The sequence below is a fragment of the Lepidochelys olivacea genome (assembly GCF_965140295.1).
Source record: "Lepidochelys olivacea isolate rLepOli2 genome assembly, chromosome: 11".
Lineage (NCBI taxonomy): Eukaryota > Metazoa > Chordata > Testudines > Cheloniidae > Lepidochelys > Lepidochelys olivacea.
Window position 1 is genome coordinate 26,752,886 of NC_140421.1, and position 18,840 is coordinate 26,771,725.

The following is an 18,840-nucleotide window of genomic DNA, read 5'->3' on the forward strand; positions in this document are numbered from 1 at the left end:
CTTTATCCAATTGGCTTTTAACACACCAGCCCTTTGGGTTTGTGGTAACGTGTATATTATGCATTTGCAAGTTTCAATTACCCAACTTCTGCATTTGTTTTTGCTGGTTTTGCAGTTTCAGTGCCATATTGTTTTTGTGTCTCTGCCCTGGGTCTTCCCAGAAAAAGGGTTTTTTGTTGTTTGAATATTTTTATCTCAAAACTTCCAGCACAATATGTTACCTTTGTTCTGTCAGCAATAACCACATTTTAAGCAGCTCAGCAATGTATATCAAAGAATTGGCAAAAACACACACTTGCCAGCAAGGTGTTGGCCTAAGTGTCTCCTCATCTGTACTCATTCACTATACGCATAATTAAAATATAACAAAGCTTTTAATTTTACCATTTAGCAATCCTTCATTTTTATTTTTCAATGTTATAAGTCAGTTTATGTTATATTTGTAATATATTTGGGGAGGGGAGTTTGGAGAGCACACTATGATTCTGTAATGAAGATGATAAATGTTGACATTTAACATGCGTTTTTCATTCAAAGTCCAGTTTTGTTTGTGAATCATTATCAAGAAACTTCATTAGAAATTTTTCTGCAAATGCATTTTGTGGGGTGTGTCAATTTTAGGGCCTTGATAAAGTTGCTTTTAATGGTACCCCAACAGATACATTTTCCTTTTCAGGGTGTGATCTGTTGTGAGAATTCTTATGCTGAGAATGCTTCTAGTGTGTTCCTTCTGAGTCTATTGATGCCCTACTTGAGAGTTTAAATGATGGAATTCAGTGGAAGCTCAGAGGAATTTATCTCTTAATGTGTGGTTTAACGCCAGTTGTTTTTAAAACTTTCCTCCAGACTCAATTACTATTGTTTAAGACACAACACTTCATCAGTAGTAAGTGGAAAGGATGACTTGTGTAATATATTGGTCTTGACGTAATTACTTTTACACAGATATAAAAACATTTTTTGGCTGTGTGAATATTTAAGTAGGTGCCAGTGTGGAAGTTAAGTGATTAAATTGCAGAGGGATATTTTGAAAGTAGTCATCAACCTGGCTAGATCCATATTGAATGAATTCCATGTTAAAACGGATGTAAACCCACATTAAAGAGGTTATGTAACTGAAAGATACATTTTAATCTGTACAGTTCACTGCCAGATCTGAGGAAATGAACTCTAAGTGTAGAAATAAGAAAAGAGACCGGGTCTAACTGATAGAATGCTCTTTTAACTAGTAAAATCCATGTTTGCAACCTTGTCTGTGGTTAACCACTTCTAGATGATGTCATGGGCCTTCTTTTACAGGGACTGTTAAAATGCAATGGAACAATAATAAAATTCACAATTAAATTTTATTTCTTTGTGTTTTGTTTATTGTTTTAATGACTGTTCCTGGCTTTGAGAGTGGTTTTTTTGTTGTTGTTGCAGTGAATTTAATCAGCATATTAAATGGTTGCAATCTTTATGGTTGAACAATAATAGGAAGAGATACTTAATGGTTTGCCTGTAGTAATCCTACAATATATGCCTGTTTGTCCTGCTACTTCTCTGTTTCAGAGGTTTCTGCTGTAAGTGGAGTGTTAATAATTTTTCTAATATGGTAAATCACATGTCTGGTCATATGCAAGATATGACATGAAGCCTTGCAGAAATCCTTTAAAACAAATATGACTGAAAATGGCCACAGCCTATGGGTTGCCTTGGCTACAGCTGGGAATAATGAAACCTGCCTTTTTGTTTCTTTGGTATCATGTATTAAGTTTATGGAAAGTACTTAAGTACAACAGTGACCTCAACCTTTGCACAGTAGTTAGTAGTTACAATTGAAGATGTTTGCTATTGGCTTATCAGTTAAGTGATGGTTGATGTAGAGCTTTTGAGTTATGCTGGTTGGGTCCTTTGTTTGCTACTAGTCACATTTATGGTACGGAGATTGCAGTACATATATTTTTCAACCATAAGGGCAAATGTACTACCCAGCACTCAGCCAAAATAGTTTGATCAGGTAGACAGATGCATGGGTTACGTTCCCTCAGACTATGCCATGCCTGCCGAGCTGTTCTGTAGAGGTTATTTCAGCTCAATGGCTGAAATAGCCTCCTTCAGTCTTTACCCAGACCACACATGTGGGGAGAATGAGACTACCAGTGCAGTCATGGGTCCTCCATCTTCATCACTCCCCTTGCCCATCTGTGTCCTGGCCCCTCCTCCCCTGCACCTTCCATACAGGGTTCTTTCCCTGGGTTGGGCTCTGTGCAGGAGTTGCACATCCTCTATTTGCCACCACTTTGCCACTTTCTCTCATACAGTGACATGCACTGATTCCACGGTCAACAAGTACTTTGCATTGGAACTAATGGCAGTTATCCCCTCATTTCTGTTTTAAAGGTGTCAGCTGGAATCTGAATTGTTTAATGACATTAAGGGACTGATCCTGCAATGGGTTTGAGCATCCGCAACTACTGACTTCACTTGGAGAAGAGAGTGCTCATCATCTTGCAGTATTGGGTCCACAGTACAGCCCTTTGGCTCCTGGCAAATTTTATTTAATTTCTTTGTATGAGATAAAACAACACTATCCCAGGCTTGAAGCACCTATAAACCTGTCACTGTGGCTTTCATTTGGGTGAAGTTTGGACACACCCAGAATATAATTTTCTTTGTGGTCTCTGTTGATGAGTCTCACTTGGATTGCATTTTATTTCTCTAATGCAGGAGTTCCCAAACTGTGGGCCACAGCCCGAAGGTGGGCTGCGACGCAGTTCCTGGTGGTCCATTGACACAGCTGCATTCTCCAATTAAGCTGGGAGAGGGTTTTATTTTGGGGGGGGGGCATGTAGGGGCATTGCTCCTTCCCCAAAAAGCTGCATCTTTCCTTTCCACTCCCCTCCTGACCCTAGCCCTTCAGCGCAGCTCCAGGGTACATGGCCCCATCCACTTGCCCTGCCTGACAGAGCCTACATAGGGAAAGCATATGGGTCTGCACTCAAGGGCTGGAGTAAACGGGGATGAAAATTGAAGATGAGATCAGGTTGAGCCTCACTAACATATGTCCCCACCTGGAAAAACTGTGCAAGAAGAAGCAGGCACATTCATCTCATTAAGAAGACTCCAGGTCTGTAAGTAATTTGGTTTTTATTTACAGTATTTGATACTTTTTCTTATTTGTAAAGAGTAGGGTTGGGCCTTTACTTAAACAGCACAGACATTTAGATTTTACACTATAAAAATTGAAAACAGAATACAGTGTTCGTAGTTGGACAAATATTTTGTTTTAAAATTAACAAATAGTGTTTTTTAAAAACAATTTTGTTCGCGCTGTGTTGCTTATTAATCTGTTTTATACAAAATTGTGTTTTCCCTATTTGAGCACCACATTTTGCTCTCGACATTTTTTTAAAGTGTAGTTTTACTAAAACTGTTGGTTTCAAAGATCTTGCAGCATTTCTTTGAATGCATATTGCTCAGGATTTCTATCATTACAATTGTTTACATTAAAATGAAAAGGAAACGTGCATTGTTTATTTACAGTGACGTTTATATGTAGGTAATAATTCAAATTAATAGTTTTCCTCAAGAAGTGTTAATAGTGGGCTGCAGTGCCTATTACAGTTGCACAGGTAGGCCTTGGGGAAAAAAGTCTGGGAACTCCTGCCCTAACATACCATATTTTGTGGCAGAATTGACATGCCAAGGAAAAATTCCAAGTGGAGTTTTGGCATGTATTAGACATCAGCAGTACTGACAATAAAGGTGTGAAGCTAAGATTGCCTTCTGCAAGGGCAGCTTATCCAAAGGTTAGGGAAAAACATAAACTGAGCAATAAAATTACAGGGAAAGATTCATGTTTACTTTACTCATTTTACTACTGCAGGAAAAAAGTGTAATATCCTCACAATGTAAACAGATGTGTTCTATATATATAACTAAATATAGTTAGTGCCCTTTGAAGAGGGAGCTAAGAGACATGGGAATCCTTTGAGAGGCTCAGGTAATAGTTATAATCCTTGTCAAGTGGTCATTCTCATCTAGCAAAATCCTCCTTAGTATAGTTGAACAAACATTCACCAGTAAAGCTTGTTTTTTCTGTACCACGGATGCAGTTGTTAAACAACTTCTTCCAAACCCACTTTGGGACGGAGTTCAATCATTAATCTCAATAAAATATTGTAGGCTTCTAACAGTATCTGGTTTAGATTTGATGAAGTTTATTACGTTAAACCCTCTGTGGTCATTTAGGGATTTTTCCAGCCACAGAGTACCACATGTTTGTTTGTTTGTTTGTTTTTTTGACAATCTGCTATAGCTGTGGACTAATTACAGTTCTGCTCTGGACACAGATAAATTTGCCATCTTTTTGTCCCATGGAAGAAAAAATATTCAGAGGTTTTATGTACCTCCATCCTAGCTATTCTGCAAATTTCAGGACTGGTGGCAGTTTTGATGGTGATGTACATATATTTAAATCTCCCTTGATATCTGAGGCTAATGCAATCAGCTTTGCAATAGGAATGGTTCAAATAAAGAACTTTGTAACTCTTTCCCAGCCTGGATGCCTCTGCCATGAAAGGGTTAATAATGACTTAGCAGCAGGTTGTGCATGGATGCACTTTCACATCCTGAATGTTGACAAATCACCCAAATGTCTTTCTCTGCTAGACATATTGACCTGTCATTGCAATGACCAGTGATTCAGAAAACTTCCTGAATTTTTAACCCAAGTTTTAACAGAAGTGGCTTTGGCTGCGTATGTGTTTCCTGCAGTGTAATGGCCAACAATGTATCCGACGTGCAAGGACAGTTCCTGGAGGCTGCAGTTATAATGTTATGCTAAACACTTAATAAAAAGCACATCAATCTTTTTCTTCACCTCAGAAATATGTGCCACAACACCTGCTAATGTGGTTTTTCTACATTTTGATCTCACCAGCATGTAACAATTCAAGAAAAAGTAAAGCTTAAGTTCACATTTCAGGGCATGACTTGGGGGTCTTGAATAATTACTACCATGTCAAAACTACAAATTATTGTTACTTCCATGATCTTTACAGTATTATTTGCAGGCTTCTGGCTGGTTTCTCTCTCTGTGTATATATGTGCGTAAGAAGATATATGTACATATCATCCAAAACATTTGGGTCAGATTCCAGCTGATGATAAACATAGATGTCCCTCAGAAAACCAAGTTCAGTCTTGTAATACACATCATTTTTTTCTGAGGCCCACATTTTAGTTTAAATCTGCAGTGGAAATCCATGCATTGGGAGTGATGTTCATAGAGTACAGGCAATATATGGTCCTAAGGAAATCTATCCAAACTTTAATTTGGATGAAATTAAACTTCTGGCACAATTCATTTCTGTTGCCATCTCTCTTGGCCTGACAATAGCTGGAGATAACCATAGTATTTATAACTCTCTATATTGGATTTGGTTCCAGATTGTCTCATGTAGTGCTACAGAAGCCTGAATTGTTTGCAATGTGTGTATTTCAGTAAAAGCATCTGTTGTGTAATTCCAAAGATACTTTGTGCAAAGAAAATGATGCTATCCCATCAGAGTATGATCTTGGAAATAATTTTAAGATCTAACTGAGCTGTAGTGTCTTTGCTAGGACAGAATAATTTGGTTTTGGTTTAATGAAGCTCTAATTGTTCAGAAATGTAAGAGTGTGCAATAGAAAAGTCCCAAAGTCCATGCTTTCCATGTGCATTCATGCACAGCTGTCCAAGGTCCCAGGTGTGTGTGATGCTAAGTGTTTCCTGACAGGTGGCTGACAAGTTCGGCTGGACTCCTTTGCAGCCTTAGTACTATTTGTAGTCGAGTACTGTCAGATGCCTATGTGACCTAGCAGGAGTAGATGATGAAACACTATAATGGCTCCAATTGTTCTTCTCCAGAAGAACTCCCTGAGTGGGGGTGGGTAATTGGTTCTCCCCTTCTGGGGTCGCAGAGGGATCATATAATCACTGTTTCTCTTCAAAATCTACATGAAGCCATTGGGAGAGATAGTGAGATGCTATGGACTTGGCTGCCAGCACTGTGTCAATGACACTCAACTCTGTATGTCATTTTCAGCTGATGCAATCACTGCAACTGCTAAAATGTCAGAATGCCTACAAGATACTGGCTCTTGGGTGAGGAGTAGCTGTCTCAAGCTGAATCCAGGCAAAACTGAAGTTATGGTTCAGATCACTGTGAGCGCTATCAGGCTTGTGCTCATGTCTTTCCACTGGCTCCCAGACCTCCTCCCAAAGCCAGTTTAAGACCCTGGTCCAAATTTTTAAAGCAGTTAATGGATCAAGCCCCAACTACATCTAAGACTAACTTTTGATTTATGGACCACCATGATGGTTGTGCTCCTTTAGGACAATGCATATTTCAAAGCCCAGCACATGGCATGTGAGAGCTGGGGTCAAAGCATCCTCTGTTGAGGACATCCAGCTATGGAACAATCTTCCACAGGAGACCAAGCAAATCAAGAGTCTGACTATCTTTAGGAAACATTGGAATGCCTTCCTCTTTGAGAAGAAATTTCTGCCGTTAAGTGATGCTCACAATTAAAATACTCCGTTTATTCCCAACCCCCTGCCAACTACCTCACAAAAAACAAAACCAAAAACCCTTACCTGCAAGCAAAGCTTTGACCCTATAACGGGACGAGGGTCAGTGACTCCATGAAAATCCCCTAGGAACTTTGCTATTGTTATTGATTTTATGTGGGAGACTATGGTGATGGGCAGCAGTATAAAACCTTAAGAGAGGAGTACAATCAATTTCAGTTGACTTCCACTGGAGTTAAGGATGCAGAGTTTCTCACAGAGTTTCTACCCTTAAAAAAAATGGGCTATGGGAAATATTTAGGTTTTTTTTAGAAAGCAATTGTATTTATCTTTAAAAGCACACAGTATTTTCAACAAGTGAGCTCCACTGATCTTTTTTCCAAGTATGGTTTTCAGGGATGTTACAGGAGAAACGTGAAGTTTGAAAGACAACTATTAAAGATATTTTACCCTTCAGTATATACTGGAGTGCAATATTACCGTCTGAATGAACATTTGGCACTTTTCCGTTGTTTGTGAGATTTCTGAATAATGCCGTGTGCATTCACTCTGGACGTGGGGCAGACAGTGTCATTGTAATCTTATTTTTAGTGTGAAAATAAGGTACTAATAAGACAATTGGCATTTTTCTTCCTTGTCTGTTTCAACTTTAATATCTTGGGCTTATTCTAGAAAAATAAATTCTTGTGGTAGCCTTAACAGATGGTATCAAGACAAGGGAAGAGTACAAGACACCATTGCAGAAAGAGAGGTCAATGATGATACATACCATTATATTTTGTGCTTGAAAAGCAAGAAAAATGGAACCCAAAATAAACAGAGTATAACTTTTTAAAAAAATAGTCACAGACAGCAGAATGATGAGGTACCAGGAGTAAAAGTGATGTATCCCCTGCACCTTCCCACACACTACATCCTTGAGAGAAGAAATTGCTTTGTAAATGCAGAAGACCTAAAAAGTCAGCCTAACATGGGACTGTCAGCAGGCATCAAATGAAGCTTTTGGGAATGATGAAAACTTTAAAAGCTCACTTTTATCACCACACAAAAGTTCATACAGGGCTGCTTAGAGGGTTAATCTGTAATGACAGACACAAGCCGAGAGAGTGGTTGTACACTGTAGACCAGAAATCCAAAACCCTTCTACTAGTCCTGGCTTCTATTTATTTCCAGTCTTAACTTATAGATATCTTCTGAACATTAGCAGCTGCCATATTAGCATGGACAAGGTCTATCTTCTCCAATAACCTGTCTCCAACAGTGCCAAATGCTTCAGAGGAGTTTTCTGACTTATTGGGATAATGCTTCTAATGGTGCTGTACTGTACAATGAGAAATTCTACAGAATATTACCCTGATTCAGCAGGAATCATAGTCCTTATAGCTTTCACTAGAATTTGTATCAGGCTTTTGGGAGCCTACAATACCCTAAGAACTGGATTCAGTGTGTCAGTGGCCACAGAGGGAAGCTGGCACAAGGCCCCTGGGACCTGTAAGGTAGGGTTCTGCACTGCTGAACTAAATCTAGTCTGGGCTCTGAGGAGAGGGTGCACAGCTTCATGGCCCTGATTCAGCACAGCATGTATGCATGTGGTATGCTCCACTGCAGTAAATGAGATGTAATCACATGCTTAAATGTTTTGCTAAATTGGGATCTATGCAATTTAAATACAGAGGGGCCAGATTCTTCTCTTATTTACTTCAGTGTGTAGGTGAGGTCACTACTGAAGTCAGTCTAGATTCTCTGGGTTTTCACTTCTGTACAGTAATTGATAGCTGAACCTGAAGGAGACTTCAACCTTGAGATCTGTGTGATGTCTAGTTCAAAAGTTAAACACGGTGAGATATAGCAGAACAGACTTGGAAGTTTAAACATTATGTGAAGTTACTTTTGTTGTATCTGAATTTACTGAGTTGACGTACTGTCCACACCAACCCTCTGGGGTAGGAAAACTTTTTGCAGAAGAGTAGAGACAGAGCCACAGACCCGGTGAAGTGATTTGTCCAAGGTCACGCAGAATGTCAGTGGTAGAGCCGGGAATGGAGTCCAGAAATTCGGTTCCCAGTCCCCTGCTCTAACCATGCATCAGCACGGTGTGCCCTACCTTTGAAAAAAACCAACCCCAAAGTATTGGGGCTGCCTGTATCTTTTTAAATATTATGATACATTTCAAGGAAGTTGCACAACTCTTGCGATAAGAAAAGGAGTACTTGTGGCACCTTAGAGACTAAACAATTTATTTGAGCATAAGCTTTCGTGAGCTACAGCTCACTTCATCGGATGCATACTATGGAAAGTACAGAAGATCTTTTTATACACACAAAGCATGAAAAAATGGGTGTTTACCACTACAAAAGGTTTTCTCTCCCGCCACCCCACTCTCCTGCTGGTAATAGCTTATCTAAAGTGATCACTCTCCTATGTGTATGATAATCAAGGTGAGCCATTTCCAGCACAAATCCAGGTTTTCTCCCCCCCCCCAACACACACACAAATCCAGTCTGTGTAGGGGAGGTAGGAAAAAACAAGGGGAAGTAGGTTCCCTTGCATAATGACTTAGCCACTCCCAGTCTCTATTCAAGCCTAAGTTAATTGTATCCAATTTGCAAATGAATTCCAATTCAACAGTCTCTCGCTGGAGTCTGGATTTGAAGTTTTTTTATTGTAATATCGCAACTTCCATGTCTGTAATTGCGTGACCAGAGAGATTGAAGTGTTTTCCGACTGGCTTATGAATGTTATAATTCTTGACATGTGATTTGTGTCCATTTATTCTTTTACGTAGAGACTGTCCAGTTTGACCAATGTACATGGCAGAGGGGCATTGCTGCACATGATGGCATATATCACATTGGTGGATGTGCAGGTGAACGAGCCTCTGATAGTGTGGCTGATGTTATTAGGCCTGTGATGATGTCCCCTGAATAGATATGTGGGCACAGTTGGCAACGGGCTTTGTTGCAAGGATAGGTTCCTGGGTTAGTGGTTCTGTTGTGTGGTATGTGGTTGCTGGTGAGTATTTGCTTCAGGTTGGGGAGCTGTCTGTAGGCAAGGACTGGCCTGTCTGCCAAGATTTGTGAGAGTGTTGGGACATCCTTCAGGATAGGTTGTAGATCCTTAATAATGCGTTGGAGGGGTTTTAGTTGGGGGCTGAAGGTGACGGCTAGTGGCGTTCTGTTATTTTCTTTGTTAGGCCTGTCCTGTAGTAGGTGACTTCTGGGAACTCTTCTGGCTCTATCAGTCTGTTTCTTCACTTCCGCAGGTGGGTATTGTAGTTGTAAGAATGCTTGATAGAGATCTTGTAGGCGTTTGTCTCTGTCTGAGGGTTGGAGCAAATGCGGTTGTATCGCAGAGCTTGGCTGTAGACGATGGATCGTGTGGTGTGGTCAGGGTGAAAGCTGGAAGCATATAGGTAGGAATAGCGGTCAGTAGGTTTCCAGTATAGGGTGGTGTTTATGTGATCATCGTTTATTAGCACTGTAGTGTCCAGGAAGTGGATCTCTTGTGTGGACTGGACCAGGCTGAGGTTGATGGTGGGATGGAAATTGTTGAAATCATGGTGGAATTCCTCAAGGGCTTCTTTTCCATGGGTCCAGATGATGAAGATGTCATCAATATAGCGCAAGTAGAGTAGGGGGCGTTAGGGGACAAGAGCTGAGGAAGCGTTGTTCTAAGTCAGCCATAAAAATGTTGGCATACTGTGGGGCTATGCGGGTACCCATAGCAGTGCCGCTGATCTGAAGGTATACATTGTCCCCAAATGTAAAATAGTTATGGGTACGGACAAAGTCACAAAGTTCAGCCACCAGGTTAGCCGTGACATTATCGGGGATAGTGTTCTTGACGGCTTGTAGTCCATCTTTGTGTGGAATGTTGGTGTAGAGGGCTTCTACATCCATAGTGGCCAGGATGGTGTTATCAGGAAGATCACCGATGGATTGTAGTTTCCTCAGGAAGTCAGTGGTGTCTCAAAGGTTGCTGGGAGTGCTGGTAGCGTAGGGCCTGAGGAGGGAGTCTACATAGCCAGACGATCCTGCTGTCAGGGTGCCAATGCCTGAGATGATGGGGTGCCCAGGATTTCCAGGTTTATGGATCTTGGGTAGTAGATAGAATATCCCAGGTCGGGGTTCCAGGGGTGTGTCTGTGCGGATTTGATCTTGTGATGTAATATGAATAAATCTGTTGCAAGAATTATGCTCTGGAGCAATTTATTGTTTTTTACCTTATGAAGTCTCTATGATTGAAGTACTTCATGAATGCCTGAATTTAATTTGATGAATAAGAGTTAACTGCGTGCGGGAGCGTCATGTTATATCTCTGACATGAGTGAAGTATTTCCCTGACACCATTTGCTTCAAGCCCTTGGGGGAAAAAGTCTTTCTTTTGGAATGTTCTTTTAATCATGACATATGTTTTTTGTTTCAGGACTTTACACATTAACTTTGAACTTCAGAAGGATGTGCGAAGCATAGACTTCTATTACATGATTTGGCTCCCAGCCCACAGAAACTAGCAACAACCACCTTCATTTCATTAAAAACAAAAGTTTGAAGAATTTTAGGGTCATAACCATTCATCTATTATCACAGTTTTCTCAAGGAGGCATGCAATGCTCAAAAAATAAAATCTAAGGAAGAAAAATTGCTGAATGAGGTAGGTCATCTTAGGAGATTTTTGATGAAAGCATTAAAGCTTTCTGTTTAAGTTTCTGTAATGGAGTCAACAAAGCATCAGATGTGTGCAAACTGTTTTGAAAAGGCTGAGCACTACTGTATGTTGCTGGATCTTGATTTAACTTTGGTAAATACATTCTATAGAAAAGCCGTTGGTACTCTACCCATGAAGATATTGTTTTCCGACTTGAAGAATTGCCTCTCAGGAGATTTGATTTTTTTATTATATGCTCCTTATCCCTTTGAAATACAACACTTCAATTAGCCCAAGGACAATTTAAAATAGAAGGCTGGTTTCATACTTGTCTAGCACACCAAATAGCCTAACTTTTAGCAAATTAACTGTAACTTCTCTAAGAAAAAACCCACAGCATTGTGTCTAGCTCAGTGCACAGTATTGTTCAAAAATCAGAGTGGTTTGAATGTCTCAAGAATGGGATAGAAAATCATACTGAATATTAGAGCTGGTCAGAAAAATGTTGACAAAAACAAAGTTTTAATGGAAATCAAATGCTGTGAACATTTTCACTCTCCCCATATGCCCCTTATTTTTGATCCCCTCCACTGAAAATATTATAGTCCTGTTATATAAATTGATGGTTCACTCTTATCTGGAATATTATGTTCAGAGACCTAACCCCTTCTCAAAATTAGATATGGAGGATATTGAAAATGTCCAGAGACGGGTGACAAAATTGATTAGAGCCATGGAGAGACTTCTGTATGAGGAGAAATTGAGAAGACCAAGATAGTTGTAGAAGAGAGATGAGAATACAAAATATGGAATGGTAGAGAAGAGGTAAATCAGGTTCTCCTGTTTACCTTTTCTCATATTATAAAAAATAAGGGAATAGAATAAAACTGAAAGACAATATATTTAAAGATGATAAGAGGAATTTTTTGCACCATATACAATTAGTCTGCAAAACTCCTTGCCACCACATATCATAAGACTTTATATAAATAATGAGATGATCCACACTTACAATGAATCCACAATTATTTCTTAGAGGACAAAGTTATCAAGGATGTAAGCCCTTATGCCTCCAGTCCCTTCTGGCCTTGGAACGTATGACTCTATAATCAAATCACTAACTGATATGGGCTAGGTCAAGAAACTCCCTTTATGGGCAAGGTATTCCACTGTGGTGTTTCTTGCACCTTCCTCTGAAGCATTTTGGATTAGCTACTACTGGAGACAAGAGACCGGACTAGATGCCACTAGCCTATATTTATAAGGCACCTGTGATAGCAGTAATGTGTCATGTATGCACAGACTGTTTATGGGGACGAGTTTGAGTTCTTATTTCCTGTGTAAACATTTATTCAGGACTATTTGTATCCCTTGGAAAAGAATCCATGGTGTTTTCTGTGTTCAGTTTCCACTGCATGTTCCTAACATCCATTTTCTTCCTGGAAGAAATCTCAATACCTTTTTGTTGCTGCCCTTTGTAGCTTGATTTCTGTTACTGAATAATGTTCTGCACAGTCCATATGCTGCTGGCTGCTAAACTGTTGCGTTGATGAGAGATGCCTCTTGTTACCAAGTTCTCCATGACCTTTACAGGCCTCATACAGGCACAGCTTTGCAAGTATTTTGTGTGCTTGCTATATTATTTGCAAATCCACTCTTCCTCAATGCCCCAAGCCTAAAATTTCCATTATTGTGGATTTGGGGGAGTAAAAGGCGTGATTGTAATATTTTTATGATGTATCTGTTTTTAAAAATACGGTGAAAAACTGATTTTTTGAAAGGCAAGTAAATCCTCCTGGTCGGGGGCTAGTTTAAAACATAATATTAAATTACTTATTTACTAGAGAGTAATATCTGGAGCTGTGCAGTCCATTTGCAATGAAACTCATTTTATTACAAAAAGTCTAGTCAGTTTCACAGAAAGGTTTGCCAAGGATGAACAGGTCATGGGGACTCGGAGGAAGGGATGAACTTGTGGTTTTGCACAACACTGGAACTTAGGGGATCTAATTCTACTTGTAGCTCGGCAGGCAACTCTAGTGTGACTTCATATGGGATAAATGACTACTTATTTAAGGGACTTGCTTAAAATGGGGCTATGCAGATAATGCACATTTGTCATTTTAAAAAAATCCATTGTCTCATTTACTGCATGTTTTGCCACGTTTTTTTCCCCTGCTGGGACTCATTGTGCTGTGATTCTATGTGTCACGTGGGAGATTGCCACTAAGATGGGAGAGTAGGAAGAGTTGTAGCATCCGCTGCTAATAGCACTATTAACTTGTAATGCTCAAAGTTGAAGGAAGGCTACATTCTAGTCACGCTGCTCTCCCCTGATTCTTGCAGTGCCCCCAAACTGTGTTGGTAGAACTGTGGCTAGCTACTAATGATACATGTAACTAATGGTGTGAACTGTTTCAGAGTGGTAGCTGTGTTAGTCTGTATCAGCAAAAAGAACGAGGTGCCACAAGTACTCCGAAGGGTGTAAACTGTTGCTAGAGCTTGCGAGAATACATTCACTGTTTCTTTAAATCTCTACATCAGGAAGTCAGGTAGGAGGGAAGCTAGGGAAAGTTTTCGGCAGTAGCTGGACAGTGAAGAAGAGAGGGGAAGAGTAGCTTCTTGGGCTAATGCTGTTTCCTTATTCTAACATTGTTCAGCGTTAGAAGTGACTCTTTCTGTACTGCTTTGCCAGTGTCACATGACAGTACGGATCAATGCTTAGCTTCCTTTCCCCGATTTCAGGGAACTGAATGCTGATCAAACTAATGCTCTCTGCTGCTTGCCATTAGACCAGGAGAACTGAGCCCTCTGACCATCTCTCTTCCCTCATCATGTGGCGCTACCAAATACCCAACATTTGTTTGAGGAAGCAAGACTAAGGAAAATCCATGCTTGGAGATGGCTTGGAAGACACAGGGGGAGCTAAAATGAAAGTCAGGGAGAAAGTGTGGTGGCTGGCCCCAGAAAGGGAAAAAAAGGAGGGGGGCTTTCCAGTTACAAAACGGTAATAGAAGAAATAGGGGAGGGGAGAAGATATTGCTGGGAAGCTGTATGCAGAGCTGGTGATGCACACGTATTATGTAATTGTAAAAGATACAGGCTGCATAGTAAGTAGTTCCTGTCTGTGCTGTGAAATGAAATTTACCTTATGAACAGTAAATTAGCTCTTCATTTCTGTATTTTGTTCTTCATCCCAAGGTCATGCATGAGTGCTGCAGAAGATCCGTTGTGTGAAAACAGCTCTAATGCCAGCCACCTGCCATAAAGCCCACTCCATGTTTGTAAATGATCACTTTCACCTTGTGAAATGCATCTTTTATTTAATGAATAATTCATCTTTTATTGAAATGCACAGTTGAATCCCTATAGATGTTCTGGGGAATGAATAGTAGGATTGTTTGCTGCATGAAAAGACAGATTTATCCTGAAACCTACTTACAGTATTTAGCCTTCAAAGCTAACTGGCTCACTGAATTCTTCCTGTGTCCACTATTCGGACTTTCTTGTTCTGGAAGTTGATTTTGTATCTATATTAATTTCTACATATTTTGTAGATGTTCATGCGTCTATCACTCCTGTATAATTTTTTATTACTTTTGCCCGATAATCTGATCCAAGATTAACATAGGATTTGAATTATTATTTCCTTCTCTCAAAACTGACAGCTGTTGCTGAAGGTCAAAATGCAGAAATGTTTCCCTTTGGGTTACTTGAACTGCAAAAACATTCTTAAATTTCTTAGCACAACTCACTGAAAGGTTACGAGTTACTACAAAGCTGTGCTGTGCTGCTGCTGCTGTATGTCCAGAGCCAGTCCTTCCTCTTCCCAGGGTACAGAAATTGAGAGCCCAGGTATTTTATAGTGTGAATGGTTTTTGTATCGCACCTTACAAGCTGATGTTCTGTCTGCCCAATGTGGACATTAGAGACCCTGTTTAAGCTTGGCATAAAATTAGTGGTTTGCCTCTGTGTCCTTGAACAAAATGTCCCTTTTTTGAATTCTAATTACTTGTTTCTTATTTCCTAAAATTATATGAAAATGTGCAAGGAAGGGGGTGGTTTAGTTTTTAAATCAAGGGCTAGTAAGATGCTGTGCTCCAGCTGAAAGGGATGTTCTGTAACTTGGAAACAGATTATGGGGGTTGGGTAGGAGGAGAGGGTAGGTATATTTGAGACTGCTTAAAAGCAAGGCATGTGACCTACAGGTGTAGAATATACACTAATTGTACTTGGCCTTACTCCCCCATTAAATTAGTCCCCCTGCTTTCTTTAGCTTGTTGAGAAAATTGTAAATGCAGTGCTTCATGGCTCCTTGGCAGTTAGGAGTTTAGCAGGACACGGATACCTTGTGGATTTCAAGACAGACTCCCATTGTTTATAATTAAAATCTGCCAAGAACTTATCAGATGCTGTGTGTATTGAAGCTCTTTCTTTTAGGGTAAGCTCCAGTACTGTTGAAGAACTGATCGTAATTATTGATCTTCATTTAATAGTAATCACTCTGAGGGCTAAAAGCTTATTCTGTTTCCAACTCTCTCCACATGGTTTTGATCCGGAACAAAAGAATAGTTGTTAAGGTGCATTTGTGATACTTGTTAAATGGGCTGTGGCTACTTGCAGTGTTAGTGCATTGACAGTGGATTTTCTCAGGAATGGACCTGTCAAGCTCTTTTGTCTAGTTTGTGGTGTGTTTCCACCTATATGGTATTCAGATTTTATTTTCCAGTGATGATGTCTTTCCTTTAAAGCAATAAATCACCAGGTAATGCATCAGGACTTGACATAATCAAAATGTTTGTGTGCATAGTTGGGAACTATATAAACTGATTTTTTTAAAAAAATTGGTATTATCTAGGAGCCCCAGTCATGGAAAAGCATCTCATTGTACTAGGCACTGTACGAATACAGATCAAAATGTGATGGTCCTATTTGCAATATCCATAGATATAGTGGTTAAAGCATAGGAGTTGTAATAAGGAGATGTGGAATCTAATTCTGGTTCTGCAACTTCCTGTGTAGCTGTGGGCACCCAGGTGTATGCTGGTGGGGATCTGTGCTGCAAGTATTAACTCAAACTGCTATGTGTGTGACCAAGGAAACTCTTGTGCTTTTCTCTCTGATTCTGTATCCTGCATACAAGTTTAGTTCTCCTTTTCGGGCCTGCACGTTAATGTAGGACCTACTGAATTAATCTTTGGTAATGGAGCTATGTGACAATGGTGATTTTTTTTATTACATTGTTACTTTAAAGAGGCACCATCAACTTGAAGATCACACTTCTCTCTGAAAACATGTGCTTCCTGTAGTTTACTCATAATTTCCAAGATGGCTGGACCATATAGAAATTAGTAAAGAAAAATCGGTTTTTCAGTTTGTTTACTTTAATTTGACAGCACCAGGTTTATAGTCAATCATTTTCTTCATTGTTGAAAAGCCCCTTAAACACTTCAACAGGGGAATAGGGAAAACCATATAACTTTTTGAAATTTTGTTTGTTTGTTTGTTTTTTAAATGCTAGGATGTAAAGGAAGCTCTATCAAAAACTGGCTTAAAAAATCCCAAACCAGAAAAACCCTTGTCAGTTTCAAATGATTGCACTTGTGTCCTTTAAGAGGTGTCAGGCTAACTTTTGGGACTCACTGGTGTGTTTTGCTGTAAGATGTTAAAAATGGCTTTTCCACAAAGGACACAATGGGGGTATGGTGAAACCCCACCAGCTTTCCCCCTATTTATCAAAGTGTTTGCACTGCAGCTCCCATTCAGGGAAATTAATAGGCACTGAGCAAAGAAAATTAAACTATATCACTCTTAAACAATAGGCTTTGCTGTAGACTTGTTAGCTGTTGCCATCTCTTGTTTCTTATCCCTTCTTTTAAGCAATGCTATAACTAAGCACTAGGATTGGGAGGGGAGATTGATGGGATCAGGGGCCAGACTTGCACAGATACTGCATATTTGCAGTCAAGTTATGTATTAAACTGAAGGGAAACTGGCAGCCAAGTAGCTTGCTAGTGTAAGTTTTCCTAAATACCTTGTGTAAGAGGCTATCTCCATTGTTTTTACCCTCTGTGCCCATCATGTGGATTAGCAGTATAGATTACTACTGTGAGTGTACAAATGTTATAATTTTAACTGCTAAGAAACAATCTAGGCACATCTAAGTCAAATACACCTGCTGAATGTATTAAGTATATCCTACCAACCCTTAGATACCAATGAAGGTGATGATAGCAGCACAACATGTGTGGCAAGGGGTCTAGCAGTGAAAAGGTTAATTACAACAGTTGGGTAATCATATTTAGGAAGGTTCAGGTTAGGTTCATCCAGCCTTGTATGAGCATCATCACATCCTACTACAAATAGTCTTCTCTTTTATGCAGGCGCTAGCTGATTTGCTCCCTGTGGCTTTGCTTTCATAGTTACTGCTAGTTTTGGTTTTTCATACTGCAGTTTTGTTTTTCCACCTCTTCCTTTTTTTATTAGCCATTTATGATTAAACACTAATAAGAACGTCCTATAACACAGTTTTCAGGGTGGGGGTTGTTTCTAATGACTTTATTGTTATTCAGTTTAAAATGGGGCATGAGCAGAGTTCCATTGCTTTCTCCTCCGTTTGGACCCTAGATTAAAGAGAGGTCCTGAATTACTCCAGAGGGAATTTGATCCAGTCCTCTTTAGCTAGAAGGATGGTCTCTAGTATCTAGAAGCCTTGACAATCTGTTATGTTCCCACTGTTTTTTACTCTTCTCCTTGCTGAGAGACATTAGGCCTGTTTAAATAGGTTCTGGAGCTCCCGGATTTTTCAAGTCCTTCAAGTTACTTGAGCAGTTAACTTTGTTCATAATTTCATCAATTTATGGGTGAGCCTTGGTACCCATCTAATCTGAAAGCTATCTTTCCTGGAGACTTGGCAGTCACCCTTACCCTCTCCACTAGTGGGCCTTTTACATGCTTTCCACAGCCCATTATTTCAATATGGCTTTCCTGATTTTCTTTCCAGAAAGATGTGAAACAAATCCACTTGTCAGATGATATGGAACACAAGAAACTTCATCTTACAATTAAAAAAAAAATTGAGAAAAGGGGATTAGGCTGGAATGACATCTTCAGTCTTAACTTCTGGGTGTTCATTAAAACAAAGTTCTCATATAAATATAACTTTATTCTGCAGTTTTCTTTTTGGGTTCATGGAAACCGTTCAATGAAAATCCTTTTTGAAAATATAGGGTTAAGTCCTGGCCCTATTGAAATCAATGGGAGTTTTGCCATTGATTTCAATACTCAGGATTTCAGCCATGCTAAAAAATGCACCCCCCCTAAAACTCCCCCTCCCAACAACTACCAACCAAGCCCCTCCTGAACGTTGGACATTTCTGTCTTTTTGATCTAGCATTATTTATAGAGCTGGTCCAAAAATTTTCAAATGAAAAAGCCTTTTTTTTTTGGTCTGAGAAATGGCCTTTTTTCAAAATCAAAAATTTCCATAAACATTTTTTTCAATTAAACTGGAAATATTAACTCTTACTTTTTGTTTTATTACTTTCTTCTTCCCCCCCCCCCATTTCTTTCCTCTTTCTTCTCTCCCCATTTCAATGGCAAAAGAGGGGCAAAAAATGCAAAGAGGTAGGGAGAAT

General features: G+C 39.6%; 1 protein-coding gene across 3 annotated transcripts in view; it reads left to right on the forward strand.

The window, feature by feature from the left end:
- LYPD6B (LY6/PLAUR domain containing 6B) overlaps nt 1-18,840 on the forward strand; it is a 116,478-nt gene that overhangs the window by 34,140 nt on the left and 63,498 nt on the right. The window contains exon 2 of one of the 3 annotated variants that reach the window (XM_084643823.1): nt 10,982-11,209. The exons of the other annotated variants lie outside the window; for them this stretch is intronic. The gene's annotated coding sequence lies outside the window, so the exon portion shown is untranslated. The remainder of the gene's footprint in view (nt 1-10,981; nt 11,210-18,840) is intronic. 3 annotated transcript variants of the gene reach the window in all.